Raw genomic sequence first — 16,098 nt, 5'->3', positions numbered from 1 at the left:
AGTAAGGCAATAATGCCTCAATGGTTTGTTTTCTGTTCTAACCTACTGAACAATTTTATGGCCTACTCTGGATTTTTAACTTCCTCCATTAAGTGTATAGAAGAAACCACACATGGAAGCATAGGTGTAGTCGAAAAAGAGGTGAACGGATCAAAAGATGTAGGTGTGATGCGAGTCTGACCCATCTGTTTCAGCTGCCCACAGTGGCTTGTTGCTCTCTCTGGAGCTGTTCGAACTATCCAAACTATATCATTTCCATCACAGGTTTGATTACTGTATCCCTGCTGGCCTGATTATTTTGTGGATCTGACAATATCCTGACCAACTCTGGTCACTTAGGTCCTTGATATCCCACTCTCAGTCTCCTGACTCCAGTAAATTTCAGTAACATATCAAAAACTACCACTCAACTGGCAAACAGTTCTCTATGTCAGAAGACATAACCTTGCACTAAAATCTTGGTGTCTGTAGGACATGTAAACTCTGACTGCAAATTGCTGTTGATGCTCTTCCTTTAAAGAAGTGAAGTCAGGGTGCCTCAGTGGCTCAGATGGTTAAGCATCTGCCTTCGGCTCAGGTCATTGTCCTGGGGTCCTAGGATTGAATCCTGCCATTGGAACCTACTTCTCTCTCTGTCTCTGCCTCTGCCTCTCTCTCTCTCTTTCTGTCTCTCATGAATAAATAAATAAAAACTTAGAAAAAAAGAAGTGAAGTCCATTTTTTCTATCCCTTTGAATTTGGGAAGACTTTTTGAATTGCTTTAACTAAGTGATGAATCACTAAACTCTACTCAATTTTACACTATATGTTAGTTAACTAGAATTTAATGAAAATTTGAAAAAAAGTGAATTGCTTTAATTAATTGAAATGCATTTTGATGGAGTGCCTGGGTGGCTCAGTCATTAAGCATCTGCCTTTGGCTCAGGCCATGATCCCAGGGTCCTGGCATTGAGCCCCGCATTGGGATCCCTGCTCCACGGGAAGCCTGCTTCTCCCTCTCCCACTCCCCTTGCTTGTGTTCCCTCTCTCGCTGCTTTGTCTCTCTCTGTCAAATAAATAAATAAAATATTTTTTAAAAATAAGTAAATAAATAAATAAATAAAAATAAAAAAAAGAAATGAATTTTGAAATAATGCTGTTTTTCACAGGTAGGATCCCTCAAGAGCAGATTCTAAGTTGGAGTTTAATGTACATGTTTATCAGGGGGTTCTCTTGCTTGAGAGCATACCTTTGATATGCAAACCAACCAAATCTGAGTCCATATCCCCATTTATTCTGTAGTAGGGGACACCATCCTTCTACCCTAAATCACCCCAAGGTCAGGTATTGGACAACTAGGGACCATGCCCACAGTACAGAGCCCACCAAAATTATTCAAAGTATCCAATCTTAAACCTGCTTATCATGACACCCTTTCCTTCCCACAAAAAACACAATATAGTTTTCTGCCCATCTTTTCCCCTGGCATCTTCTGCCTCCTGACTGACCCTGATGCTTCCCCATGTGGCCATCCACTTGGGAACTATAAGTAATAAACTATTTTCAAAGGCAGTGGTCTTCTGATCTGTTGGACTCAGCATACTTGAATAAAAACAAATCCCAGGTGCATTTTAAAACAACTCTTTCTTGGAAGCTTCAACCTTGTAAAGAAGCATAGGTTAAGTGATTAGATGATGAGAGACCAAGTGGAATGAGAAAACCCACATAGAACAGAGCCAAGGTTGTCCAGTCAACAGCCTGCACTAATACTTCATACATGGAAGGGAAATCTCCCTGGATATTTCAGGTCAGCTGAATCCCTAAGTGAGTGAAGTCCCATGAGTGATCACAGCCAGCACCCTTTGTGCCCACTTGATCCTCGGAAGCAGGAAAAAAAATAAACCTTTACTGTTTCAAGACACTTTGTTACCATGTGATTTGTTATATCACAGTAAGTTATTAATCATGATAACTAAATAATCAGAAGTTAATGAAGTCTGTTGCAACAAAGTCTGAAATGCTTGGCACTGGCTTTTGGAACTGTTAATAAGTAACAGCAGGAAAGATGGTTAGAAGGCTGTGATTGGAAGTTAAAGTAAGAGAAAACTAATGAGTGGTGGAGTGTGGAACAGGAGAAAATAAATCGCTACTGGAAGGTGAAGAGAGACATAATATACTATAGTTGCCTGCAGTAACCCAGGAGATTGAAAATATACCAAATGAATATGTATATAAAGAGATTTTCCAGCAAGATATTAAAACTGCTAATTGGTTCCTTTTAGTTGCATATGTTAAGATGCAGATAGAGATGAACTGATAAAGAAATTGTTACTTTTTCAAGAAGTTTTTAGAAGAGATTTTTCCAACCCAGGACTTGCTTGGTTAGAAACATAAACTTTATCATTCCCAACGTCTCCAGCTGGAAAACAGTTGATAACTTAAGAAATGGCCTCAGGCAAAAATTTAACTTCATCCAATTGGTCTCAGAGGCTATCCAGAAGCAGAAGCAGGTGTTAGGCAAAAGGCCATATGAAGGTAGACATTGTATTGCCTGGATATACTGCTGCTTTTTTTTTTCCCCCTCTTGACTTATAAACTTGATTCATAAATCCAATAGATTAAAAGACACATACTTTTACAAAGTGAAATGAGACATTAATTAGTGGAGAAAAAAAATAGCATCTTCCTCTTCTACCTCTGCAGAGAAGTTCTAAGAGTCAATTTTTGCCTCTCCCTCTGTTGCTGTTTCCTTCCTTAGGCAAGGGGCACGGGATCTGATTGAGGAAAGCCTGACTCACATGTGTACAACATATATCTCATACGAAAGCAGTGGTTGCACTTTTTTTTTTTCTCACTGTCCTTCTTGTGCAATCTATAAGAAAGACCAAGATTTTCTTTTCCTGTAAAAGTTTCCTCATGGGAATGAGGCAGGAAAAGCAGGAGCCCACTCCACTTTCTCTGCCTAGAACTGAAAAAGAAGCCTGCTCTGATTTCCAATCTCTATTCCATTTAGTTAGCTTACAGGAGGTCCCAGCATATTTTCAAACCAGCTGATACCAGAGTTTATACATATATGTTTTATATATCTCCCTTTAGCTAATCATACATCCTTTATATATTACAGGCCTGAAGTATGAATAGATGAGCGCCAGAATTTAGGCAGCAAACCCTACCCTGCATTGCTCGTGTAATGTGTAAGTCACTTTGAAATAAGAGCAAGATAGTGCTATAACCACATTCATTGTGTGTTTTCAGTCAATTCATACCAATTTATTGGATGATTCATTTTTATCCTCTTTTCATGTTCTAGATGTTTTTAGGCTTTAGTTTGTTCTGTTGGATTAAGTAATCACTTTCCTTTGGGGATCTGCATATATTAATAACCCATGCCTCCTTGGATGGTTATTTGGTGAACAGAATATAGTTTTCACCGAACTATTCTCTATGATTGACAGCTTAAAAATATTCTCCTTCAGAATGTGCCTGAATTTGATTTATTAATCAAGACAAGTAATTAAGGGAAAAAATATGGATGAGAGGGGGGAGAGGAGGAGGAGAGGAAGGAGGGGGAGGAGTGTATGCCAGTAAGGAGCACACATGCCCATGCCCAGCGTGATTTCTTGATTGCAACCTCATAACAGCTGCAGATGCTCTGCGGTGGAAATGGTTCCAAGGACCTGGTTCCTGCATATCCCACAAATCTTCCAGCTATTTCTTTTTGAACTAGGGGGCCTCTGAGCAAAATCCTCCACAATTTTGGCTCTTCTTTCTCCCAAAAACACTAAGCCATGTGTTTGTGTGTGTCTGTGTTTTTTGTTTTTAAACTTAATTCAAAATACAACCGCCAGATATTCTTGTGTTCATACTATAAGTTTGAAATACTTAATTTTAACAAAAATATTTCCCATATGTTTTTACTATTTTTATTTAAGATCTAAGGAAGATCTAATTCTAATTAACTAATATGCTCGAGTCCAACCCTCAACCTACCCTTTATTTTTTTTTCAACCTATCCTTTAGAGTACATACATATGTGCTAAGAAAGCTGACCTATGAATGCAATAAGAATTGAATAATTGAGCTACAAAGAGAAAATAACTGCTATCAATAAAATTTCTAATAACTTTAATTTTTGTGCTGAAGGAATATTCATAAGTCATGTAAATCTTAGAAGAATTGTATACAGGTATCAAATATCAGTTTACATTTTGAAAAAAACTTGGAGTAATCAAATGTTTCTGTTCTGTAATAAGACACTTTAAAGTATTTTTAGCTTAGGAAAAAATACAGCAATGCAATAATTAAATGCAGAATTGATACACTTAATATTTAATAATGTATTCCTGGAAAGAATCCCATGTTTCTTGAGGAATTATCACACCTCCAACTAAAAAGGTGGATTGAAATCTTGTAAGTTAAGATGACTTTTAAATCAAGGTTTCCATACAGTCACTTTATACAACATAATTTCTTTCTTACTAGTAAGTAGAATTGCCATTCCCTTCATTTTCCTGAAAAATTAGTTTATTTTTATTAGAATTTCTTATTTCCTTTGTGAGCAACACACACTAGGGTTATGCATTTACCCTCAAGAGAGCATCTTAAAGATGTAAGAGCTGAGTAAAAACAGAAACTCATTCAAAGAAGATGTTTATAACAAGTTCCAATGACCCCAAAGCATCTCAGATACAGAACAGATTTCAAATTACGGTCTTGAGTACATTACCAGGGGAGAAATGATGCTTTGTTTCCCTAATTCATTGCATCACATTAATTCAAAATGCCAAACATTAAATGGTAAATATTAAGATACCATTTATAAGTAATTTAAAGTAATTTAAATTTAATTTAATTAGAATAACGTTCAATGAACATAATTATTCTGTTCATAGTGACATTTAAATAATAATGATTATTATAAAAGTAATGTTAAATGACTGTTTTTCAGCTAAATTATTTTTTTGTTTATTTTAAAAAGGTTTATAAGCATTCAAATAAGGGCAGTATTTGTAAATCCACATTTCAATCCCTTTGTGTTATTTTTTCTCATTATTTTTAAATAAGAGAAACTTTCCCATATTTGTCATATGAATCTCAATGCAAATATTTAAAATTATTTTCATAGATACAAATTTCATCTTAGTGCTTGTTGAATACACTGCATTATTCAATTTAACTCAATCTGTTAAGAATGAGAGCATGCAACAGATTTTTTAAATAGAAAATATAAATGTTGACTAATTAAATTTTTAAAAATCCAAAAATTATAAATTACTTTATCCTACAAAAAATAAATGTCTCTTAACTTGTGTGATTCATTGTTTTACTCCTAACACCACTTATAGGTGAAGCCAACCCATGCACAGTAAGAGTCACAGAGAGAAATACAAAAATCAGTGAGTTTCAAATTGCTGTAATTCATACACAACTAAAATGGGTCATCAGGATAACAATTTCCTGGGGCACCTGGCTGGCTCAGACTGAAAAGCAGTCAACTTTTGATCTTGGGTCATGAGTTTAAGTCCCACATTGGGTGTAGAGATTACTAAATAAATAAATAATAAATAAAATGGGTCACCAGGATAACAATTTCTAGATATTCCCAGTATAATATTCTTTACAGGTTCTAATGCCAATTTTCTACCCCTCCCCCATTCCTATGTTGAAGTCCTAATCCTCGGTACCTTAGGATGTGATCTTATTTGGAGAAAGCACCTTTAAAAAAGTAATTTAAGTAAAATGAGGTCATTAGAGTATGACCTTAATCCAATATGATGGGTCCTTACAAGAAGAGGCGATAAGCTGATTAAAAAATGGGCTGAAGATATGAACAGACATTTTCCAAAGAAGACATACAGATGGTCAACAGACATATGAAAAGATGTTTAACATCACTAATCATCAAGGAAATGAAAATGAGATATCACCTTACACCTGTCAGAATGGTCAAAATAAAAAAAACACAAGAAACAAGTGCTATCAAGGATATGGAAAAAAAGGAACTCTCTTGCATTGTTGGTGGGAATGCAAACCAGTACAGCCACTGTGGAAAACAGTATGGAGATTCCTCAAAAAATTAAAAATAGAACTACTATAGGATCCAGTAATCCCACTGAGTATTTACCCAAAGAAGACAAAACACTAACTCGAAAAGATATATGCACCCTTATGCTTATTGCAGCATTATGTACAATAGTCAAGACATAGAAGTAACTCAAGTGTCTATTGACACATGAATATATGTATATATTCACATTGTTCACAATGTATATACACATATATAATGGAATACGGCTCAGCCATAAAAAGAATGAAATCTTGCCACTTGCAAGGACATGGATAGAGCTAGAGTATTATGCTAAGCAAAATAAGTCAGTCAGAGAAAGACAAATACCATATGATTTCACTCATTTGTGTAATGTAAGAAACTCAACATGAACATGTAAAAAAACAAACAAAAACAAAAAACAGAGAGGAAAACCAGAAAACAGATTCTTAACTATAAAGAACAGAGTTGAGGGTTACCGGAGGGGATGTGGGCAGGGGGATGGGTTAAATGGGTGATGGGTTAAGGAGGGCACTAGTAATGATGAGTATGGGGTATTGTATGTAAATGATGAATCACTAAGTTCTACACCTGAAACTAGTATTATACTCTGTTTTAACCAACTGGAATTTAAATGAAAACTTGAAAAAGAAGATAAAAATTTAGAAAAAAAGAGGGGCACCTGGGTGGCTCAGTTGGTTGAGCGTCTGACACATGATTTTGGCTCAGGTCATGATCTTGGGGTCGTGAGATCCGGCCCCATGTGGGACTTCATGCTCTATGGATTCTGCTTAAGATTCTCTCTCCCTGTCCCTCTGGCTCTCTCCCCACTCAATAAATAAATCCTTTTAAAAAAATGTAAAAAAAGAAGGAAGTCAGAGAAAGACAAATACCATATGATTTCACTCATATGTGAATTTAAGAAACAAAACCAACAAAGAAAAAAAGAGACAAACCAAAAACACACTCTTAACTATAGAGAACAAACTGATGGTTACCAGAGGGGAGGTGAGTCGGGGGATGGGTGAAATAGGTGACAGGGATTAAGAGTACACTTACCATGATGAGCACTGAGTAATGTATACAATTGTTGAATCACTATATTGTATACCTGAAACTAACATTATATATTAACTACAAATAAAATAAAATTTAAAAAATAAAAAGAAGAGGACATTAGGACACTAACATGTACAGAGGGAAGACTTATAAAGACACAAGGAGAGGACAGCTACCTAGAAGCTGAGGAGAGAGACCTCAGAAGAAATCAACCCTGCCAATACCTTGATGTTGGCCTTCTAGTCTCCATAACCATAAGAAAGCAAATTTGTTTAAGCCACCCAATTTGTTGTACTTTGATAAAGCAGCTCTGGCAAACTAGTCTACCAATGCACGGAAGAAACTAGATAATATGAACATCCACCTTTATAAACATCTATTATTCTCTACATAGACCCCAAAGTCAGAAGGGAAAGATACCAGGGTATACCATATCTAGAAAATATCAGGCATGCAGGATTATTTTAACCCAGCTCTGCATAACTCAAATTATTTCACTGACAAAATATATACTATATACATATGCATATATTTACACACACAGAGTGTTTCAATACATAATGGGATATACATATATAATATATATATAAGTAATATATATGATCTATATATTAAAATATATAGTTCATATATATTTCCTTTATATTTTTTTCATAGACATATTGAAATACATTCACATATGCATACACTGTATTTCCCCCCCCACATTTTATTTTTTCACAAGATCCTAATGACCTCTACATGTTTCCCCTGAATTCACTGGTTTTACATGTTCTGTTACTGTTAGCCAATCTTGATACTCCCCCTCCATTCCAACATACACCTTTGTAAGCAATTCCACCTTTTTTCATTTTGCTGTTCTGTTTTATCGTACATCAGGGTTTTGAAGTTTCTAGATATCACTGGTTGTGCACAAAAAGTCATTTGTGACTTTTCCTTTTCCTCTTTCTTAATCCCTTTTCAAAAAGCTAATTCTTTCAAAACTTTTTTTTTTAAGATTTTATTTATTATTTGACAGAGAGAGAATGAGAGAGAGAGAGCACACGAGGGGGGGGAGGGGGAGAGGGAGAAGCAGACTCCCCGCCGAGCAGGGAGCCCGATGCAGGACTCGATCCCGGGACTCCAGGATCATGACCTGAGCCGAAGGCAGACGCTTAACGACTGAGCCACCCAGGCGCCCCTCCCACATTTAATTTTTTAAAAAATTGTTTAATATGTAATTAAACCTCTGTATCACATACTGCTTTCATCTTATATTAGGCCCTTCAACATGTCAAAATTGTCCTGATCTATAATCTCTACTTCTTAAATTCTACTTTTTTTTTTAAAGATTTTATTTATTTGAGAGAGAGAGAATGAGAGCGAGCACATGAGAGGGGGGAGGGTCAGAGGGAGAAGCAGACTCCCCGCCGAGCAGGGAGCCCGATGCGGGACTCGATCCCGGGACTCCAGGATCATGACCTGAGCCGAAGGCAGTCGCTCAACCGACTGAGCCACCCAGGCGCCCTGTTTTCAAAACTCTTAATAATATAATTTTCTTCCTGCTCTTTATTTTTTTAAAGATTTATTTATTTGAGAAAGAGTGTGCATGCACAAGGTGGGGGGAGGACAGAGAGAGAGGGAGAGAGAGAATCTCAAACAGACTCGCCTCTGAGCACGGAGCCCAATGTGAGGCTCGATATTTATGTCTAACTGTTGAGTATTTTGGTGAATACATATCACTTAATTTCCAAATAAATAAGTTAATATTTAGGTAGGTAGATAGATACATACATACATACATAGATGATAGATAATCAGTCATTAAGTATATAGACAGAGCTCTTGCATTGTGCTTGATATGTGAAAGACATATTTAAAATTGTTCACCAGTGTTCAACTAATGTGCCCAATGATAAAAAAGATTTGTGACTTTTTTTTAAGATTTTATTTATTTTTTGAGAGAGAGTGAGAGAGCATGAGTCGGGGGGAGGGGCAGAAGGAGAAACAGACTTTCTACCTAGCAGGTAGCCTGATGCGGAACTCGATCCCAGGACTCTGGGATCATGACATGAGCCGAGGGCAGACACTTTACCAGCTGAGCCACCCAGGTGCCCTTGTGACTGTTTTTGTGTCCTAAATGAACTTTAGTCTCAACTACTATGTAGACCCATTGCATAAAAGCATCAGTTATATCTATAAGCAAAAAATAAACAATACAAGACCCATTACTTTCAAACTGCATCTTAAGTTCAACATTATGGTCCCTCAATGCAAGTACTTATGTTGTTGCTAAATAATATTTTTAAAACAGACAAAAAAGAATATGCTTCCAAAAATTACTTTCTTCTGCTAGTGAATGTCAAATTGATAAATACCACCATTCAAACTTGGCTTGATGTATATTCTGTTTATAATGATAGTCAAATCATTTAATTGCCATCTAAATATTTGATCTGTCTTTCTTGCAAATTCCTGTGGTGTAAAATGTAATTTGGCCTGAGAAGCATGCAGTAGACTGGACTATATTCACACTTTTAGAAGAGCTAAAAACATTAAAAATAAATAGCCACTCTGTTAACACTAATAAAGTAATTGTCTTGAGAGACAAGGCAATTCGGATTTACATTTGAAAAAGTTATGATTGTTAATGAAAGCAAATTTTCCAAATAGTTCACACATCTTAAGAAGGAACACTGTAACATCTTTTAAAACAGAATAATTATTTGGGCCTTTTAAAATAAAAATAATGATTTGCTCTTCCTTACTATAAAATGATGCTGTGAGTATGCTAGATGTCTTTTCTTCACTCCAAATATGTAAAAATGATTGTTAAATTTGCATCACTTACTGTGCAAACATTTTTGCTTCACTCCATTTTACTCCTCTCAGACCATAAGAAGCTTTAGTTACACACAAATATTTATAAATCATGTTAGGAATAATTGTTCATTTTCATGTTCTTACACTCTACTAGGAGACATATATGCTATGTCATTGAGTACACACACAAACTAAATGACATGAGCAATTTTCCTTTTTAAACCCTTTGTGAAGATTGATGTCAATCAAACCCCAAATCTGTACTTCAGCTAAATGCTCTCTATTGAAACCCACTGGGAGTATAGCACAAAAATGTTAGTATTCTATGTGCTTGGTCTCATTCCCTGTCTTCTTTTTACTGCCACATGCATGACCCTGTTAGTCCAACCAAAAAGGTCTTTTACAGAAAAAAAAAAAAGTATAATTTATTTATTGTGGACATCCATTAAACTGCACCCCCCTTTGGACATATGACTTATTCTTTAAAAGATAGATACACTAACAATTCACTACCTGCGTATTAAATATAAATGTATGGAAATTAAGTATTTTCCTTTCACATTTTTATAGATTCTGAGAACAAACATTTTGACAAAAGCTGCTGATTGTAAAATTGATTCTATGCCTTACTGCATAACATGTTGGTCTGTCATCAAATTGTTTTAATTGAAATCAGCTGTTCAAATGACCTTACCTCCATAGCAGTTCTTCCATTTATATGAACTCATTTATATCTAAAATTCCAATGTGGATGGAAAATAGAAATTTAACTGGATTATCTCCCTTTCATTCTTTGGAATACTCTAGTATTGTCATGAAAATTACAGTTATGTTTAAGCCATTTTTACTATCACTATCTTTTTTAGTAAGTAGTGACAAATGGAAAGCACTCACATGAAATTGAAATGCTGAAATGAATTGAAAAGTAAGCCAAAGCATTTTAAGAAAATGCTAACACAGAGAGAAATAAATCCCTTTCTCAAGAAAGGATAGTGAATAAATTACATCAGCTTCATATTGGCTTTCAGATTGGTTTCAATCTTTAACATATCCTTTCAGGGAATATAGATTATGAAATTCCACGGCATTTCTATCATTTTAATTTGAGCAATAGTAATTGTTAGCCATTATTATTTTAATTTTAGTAAAATAAGCCATTAAGTTCCCTCAAGATAAAGTAGCTGTAAATTAACATATAGTCCTTCTTTCACAATAGGATTTCTCTAATTGTTTAGATGTAAAAGTTCATCACCTTTATCAAGGAGTATCAAGTAGAAAAAATTAAAGCAAACTTTAATTACTGGTGAATCTTCTCTGTGATTAAAAAATGCTCTTATACTTAAATTTAGTTACTTTTCTTAATGGAAACATGAAGATTTAAATTCTCATTCTCTTTAGCTTGGGGTCATGGCAAAATATCTGTGGGGTAGAGAGAAGGTGACTGGTTTTGAGCTGTTTGGTGGAATCACATCTCATTACCCCTCCCAAAATAGCAATCATGCCATTAACTTTTTGCTTTATGAAATATCCAAATAACACATATTGATAAACACATATAAAATAAATGTTACAACTCAAAATTTCATACTCGTTATTTGCATTAAATTTCTATTTTATGGTTGAAACTCCCTTCAAATCTCATTCCTCTATTTCCTGTATCTGGGATGAGGCTGATTTCCCTCAGCAGGACCAATGATGCATGCTTGAGCACAGTGATGAAACGGAACCAATCAGAATCCTCACCATGAATTATGTACTCCTATGGGTTGTATACACTAACTTTCTCTCATCATATAATCCCCACTTTTTGCAGTAGATGAATATGAGACCAAGGAGCAAAGAGAGACAGAAAAGTAGACATAGAAAACATGTGGAGAAAATTCCCTGCTTATATTTCCAGGGCCCTGTATCTAACCATACCTGAAAATAATTCATTAATGTTTTTAAACTTAGAGTTTTATGAAAATAATTTATTATTCTCTCATTTTCAGTCTTTGAAAGTTTTGCTAGCCTGCTATCATGAATGACAATCTATATTAAATTCCACTGTGTGGTTTGAAAATGATGTAAACCCAACCATAATTGTTCACCATTTTACAATCCAAGTACTGAAAAACTATTTGCCGATAGTGGTATTCAACAAGGGTTATGGCAAGTAATAGACCCTTCTAACATGCAAATAGTTGAGTCAGCATAAGGTCTCAGATGGGTGGATTCTGATAGAAGGGACTGCCGAATTCTTTTTATGCTGAAGGAAAGCCACTAATTAATAATAATAGCAATAGTTCAACTGAAACTTCAGGAAATATGGTAGAAACTGTTAGGACATTGATGTAGGTTGGCAACTACTGCCTGTGGTCTTCAGAGAGAAGTGTTTTATTATATTTAGTATAATAAAAATAGACTGAATCTCATAGTCCAAAGACTTAAAACAGTCATGTACACATTTGAATTTCATTTTATTTTTTAATTTTCTTAAGATTTATGTATTTATTTAGAGAGATGGGGGGAAGGGCAGAGGTGACGAGAATCCTGAAGCCAACTCCCCACTGCACATGGAACCCGACATGGGTATCTATCCCAAGACCCTGAGATCATGACCTGAGCCTAAATCAAGAGTTGGATGCTTAATGGCCTGAGCCACTCAGGGGCCCCTGAATTTTACTTTAATAAGTGTTTTAGGAATACATTCCAGAGTAGTAATGGTGAGAATTCTGACTCTCACCATTTTATACCTACTCCCTCCCCCACCATTTGCCCTCCTAACACAAAGGGAAGGTCAAAATGTAATTATTGTTTCAGTGCCTTTAAAATTAGGAATGGTTGCTGGAGGTGAGTGATGGATGGGGTAATTGAGTGATGGGCATTAAGGAGGGCACGTGTTATGATGAGCAATGGGTGTTATTTGCAACTGATAAATTATTTAACACTACATCTGAAACTAATGATGTACTATATGTTGGCTAATTTAATTTAAATTTAAAAAAGAAAATAAATAAAATAAAATTAGGAATGGAAGCAGCTCTACTTAATGAATTTAATGAGCAGCATCATTATTGTTTTTCAGCTCACAAAATGAATACAGTTCAATGACTGTATGACCAGATATTAGGAAAAATAAAAGTTTAAATAAAAGTTATCCAGTGAAAAACAAAACTAGTATTACACTATGTTCTTTCAGAATTCAGGAACTGCCTTCAGTATGGGCATATTTGTGGCTTAACACCTCTTAAATTTTATTTTCAGTAACATCCTTTCATTGATTCCTGGCAGAATATATACAGAATATACAGTATGAAGGGACATTAAGATCATAGGTCTTTTTTGTAATGAAGTGATAGATTATCTTATTTCTTTTTACTTCCTTCCTCAGTATATCACTCTGAGTAAATGTTGAAGACTGTAATAAATTGACATCATATTTTCAAACCCTCTCTTTTATACTGAAGGTCGTTTGGATAGGTGTTTGCCAGTAGTTTCCAATAAGATGCTATTGTCTATATAATACTTAAGGTAAAATTTGTCAAGGAGTTTTTTTTGGAGGTGGGATTAATGATAATTATGCACGGAAATTCACAGCTACTTTGAAGTACCTTTTTAGAAAATAACAAATTGCATTATTAAGGCATGTATTCATTCTAATGATGTGTATGTTTTAGTTTAATGTTAAATATTCTTAAGTATCTAAGTAATGCAAAGTCAACTAGATCCTTCCTGAAGTTTTTTTAAAAAGGTTTAAGCATGACTAATGCTGAATTACTGTTAAAAAAATGAGAATAACTGGGCTCCTGCGTGGCTCAGTAGGCTAAGCATCTGCCTTGAGCTCTGGTCATGACCCCTGGGTCCTGGGACCAAGCCCTGCTCAGTGGGGAGCTTGCTTCTCCCTCTCCCTTTGCCGCTCCCCCAGCTTGTGCTCTCTTGCTCTCTCTCTCTGTCAAATAAATAAATAAATAAAATTATAAAAATTAAAAATGAGAATAACTAACTAAAACATATAATGAAGAGTTAGTAAAATTACATGAAATTTTAGATTCACAGGTTGAGCAAATTCATTTTTTCAGGGAATGGTTGTTCTATCACCCAGCCAATCAAACCAGTAAGGACTCAACACAAGAATGGGACTCCAGAGACAAACAAGAATCTGAATGTCTACTCTGTCACTCAGTAGCTGTGTGATTGTGGGTAAGTTGCTTAACTTCTCTGTCTCAGTTTTCTTGTCTGAATAATGAGAATATAATTAGAATGAACCAGTGAGAGATTATATAAAGCCACCCTAACTTTGCTTAGTGACTAATAAGCACACCTACATATTTGCTATTCTTATTTCTATATTATTGTTAATATTATATGCCTTTTAATATACAAATCTAAAATAAATATATTCAAATAATGTATCATTGATTTTCAATTTGGATAAAAGTATGTATATATCAACTAAATTCATTTCATTAAGTTCTATGTTGTGTATCATTCATTTATATAACTATGTTAAGGTTTAATGTCTTCCAAAACCTACATGTTCAAAGAAACAAACATTTATAAATGGATATGAAATAGTATTTAAGAGAAGGGAATTAGACTATGTTTGGAATCCTGACTGTACTTCTTCCCAGCCGTGTGACCTTAAGCATTTACGTGGACTACCTGTGCTCAGGGCATCCATAGCATGTGTGGAGCATAGGTAAATATTTTTTGCAGAAATCTTATCCATATAAATCATTTGAGTGTCCCTAAATTAGCATGTCTGCCACTTTCTGACACTAGTTGTGCACTATTCAATGAAAGAAATGGCATAGTGGTCAGTGGGAGTGATTAACTTGCCAGACTGCTTTCCTGGAATCACGGACAAGAATCATTAGGCTCTGGGACATCTCTACACATGTGAATGTCAAAGCCTCTTGCAACAAACTGATGAATTAGGAAAAGGTGTTCAAGAGAGTGCCCTAAGGAAAGGAGTAGAGGCTGGGTCTGACAAGGGAACCAGGCTGGGCTCAGGACTCCCTACTCAGATATACCACTGGTACAAACCTGTGCCAGAGGGGTTTTTTTTGAAGAAGAAGGCACCCATAAGTATGGGACTTCATGAATCCCAGTGTAGCATGAGCCAAAGTAGCAGCCCTGCTTATCTATGTATGAGATCAGTACTGCTCTGAGCAACAGCGTCCCCACCTGGAAGATGATGATATGAATACTTCATTTAATATAATGTTATCACAAGCTTTAGAGAAGCCGCTGTGCATTTGTAGTTCATAAGCATGATGATTGGGTGTTCATGCTGTTGCATGACGTGCATTCCTCAAACCTTGCCACGACGACATTGGCACATTATCCACCTGATGTGAAAAAAAAAAAAAATCAAAAGTACAAAGAGCTATACAGGAATCAAATGTAAGAAAAGGTCTACCTACAATTCAATTGTTTATTCCTAAATTATGATCACATGCTGTTTAATTTATAAAAATTATAAATAGTTAAAAACTTCCCTGTGACTCCGCCAATGCCCAAGACAATTTAAAAATAAATTTTAAATATTCTTCTCTAAAAAAATAAAACCTTGAGAACTTGCAAATTCCCAAACTTAGTGTGCATCAGAATCATGAGAAGAGCTTGTTAAAAGATGACTGGTATTCCACTTGAGAGTTTCTTTTTCTGTAGGCAGGACTTTATAATTTGCATATCTAAGAAGTCCCTAAATTGATTCAGATGCCTTGGTGCAGGGACCACATTGTTATGAATTATTCTGATAGTAGCGTCATTGCCCCATTCTTTCTTTTCTATTTGATTTTTTTAAAGATTTTATTTACTTATTTGAGAGAGAATGAGAGAGAGAGCACAAGTCGGGGTGGGGGGGAGGGGAGGAGCAGAGGGAGAGGGAGAAGCAGACTCCCCGCTGAGCAGGGAGCCTGATGCAGGGCTGGATGCCAGGACCCTAGGATCATGACCTGAGCTAAGGCAGATGCCCAACCGACTGAGCCACCCAGGCACCCCTCTTTTCTATTTGTTAATCAGTTCCAGATTTTTCTAAGCTAGTACTGGGGAGCATTACTTTCATCCACATAACAAATCTCCAAAATGTTTTAGAAAGTAATTTCCTCTGTTCCATGCCCTCCACCATTCTGAATTCATTGCCTTAATTTATATATGTATATAAATATATGTATATAAATATATATATGTGTGTATATCTTAATTTATATATATTATATATCTTA

General features: G+C 35.4%; 1 non-coding gene across 1 annotated transcript; it reads left to right on the top strand.

The window, feature by feature from the left end:
• Positions 1–15,120: 15,120 nt before the first annotated feature.
• LOC123835078 (small nucleolar RNA U13) lies at positions 15,121–15,225 on the top strand. Its single transcript, XR_006788635.1, has one exon. It is a non-coding gene; the product is annotated as a small nucleolar RNA U13 (small nucleolar RNA).
• The last annotated feature ends 873 nt before the right edge of the window (positions 15,226–16,098 follow it).

The sequence above is a fragment of the Mirounga angustirostris genome, unplaced genomic scaffold, assembly GCF_029215605.1.
Source record: "Mirounga angustirostris isolate CCGP_5_RB_7025 unplaced genomic scaffold, mMirAng1.0.hap1 SCAF_1, whole genome shotgun sequence".
Classification (NCBI taxonomy): Eukaryota; Metazoa; Chordata; class Mammalia; order Carnivora; family Phocidae; genus Mirounga; species Mirounga angustirostris.
This window is presented reverse-complemented; position numbering and strand designations above follow the sequence as displayed.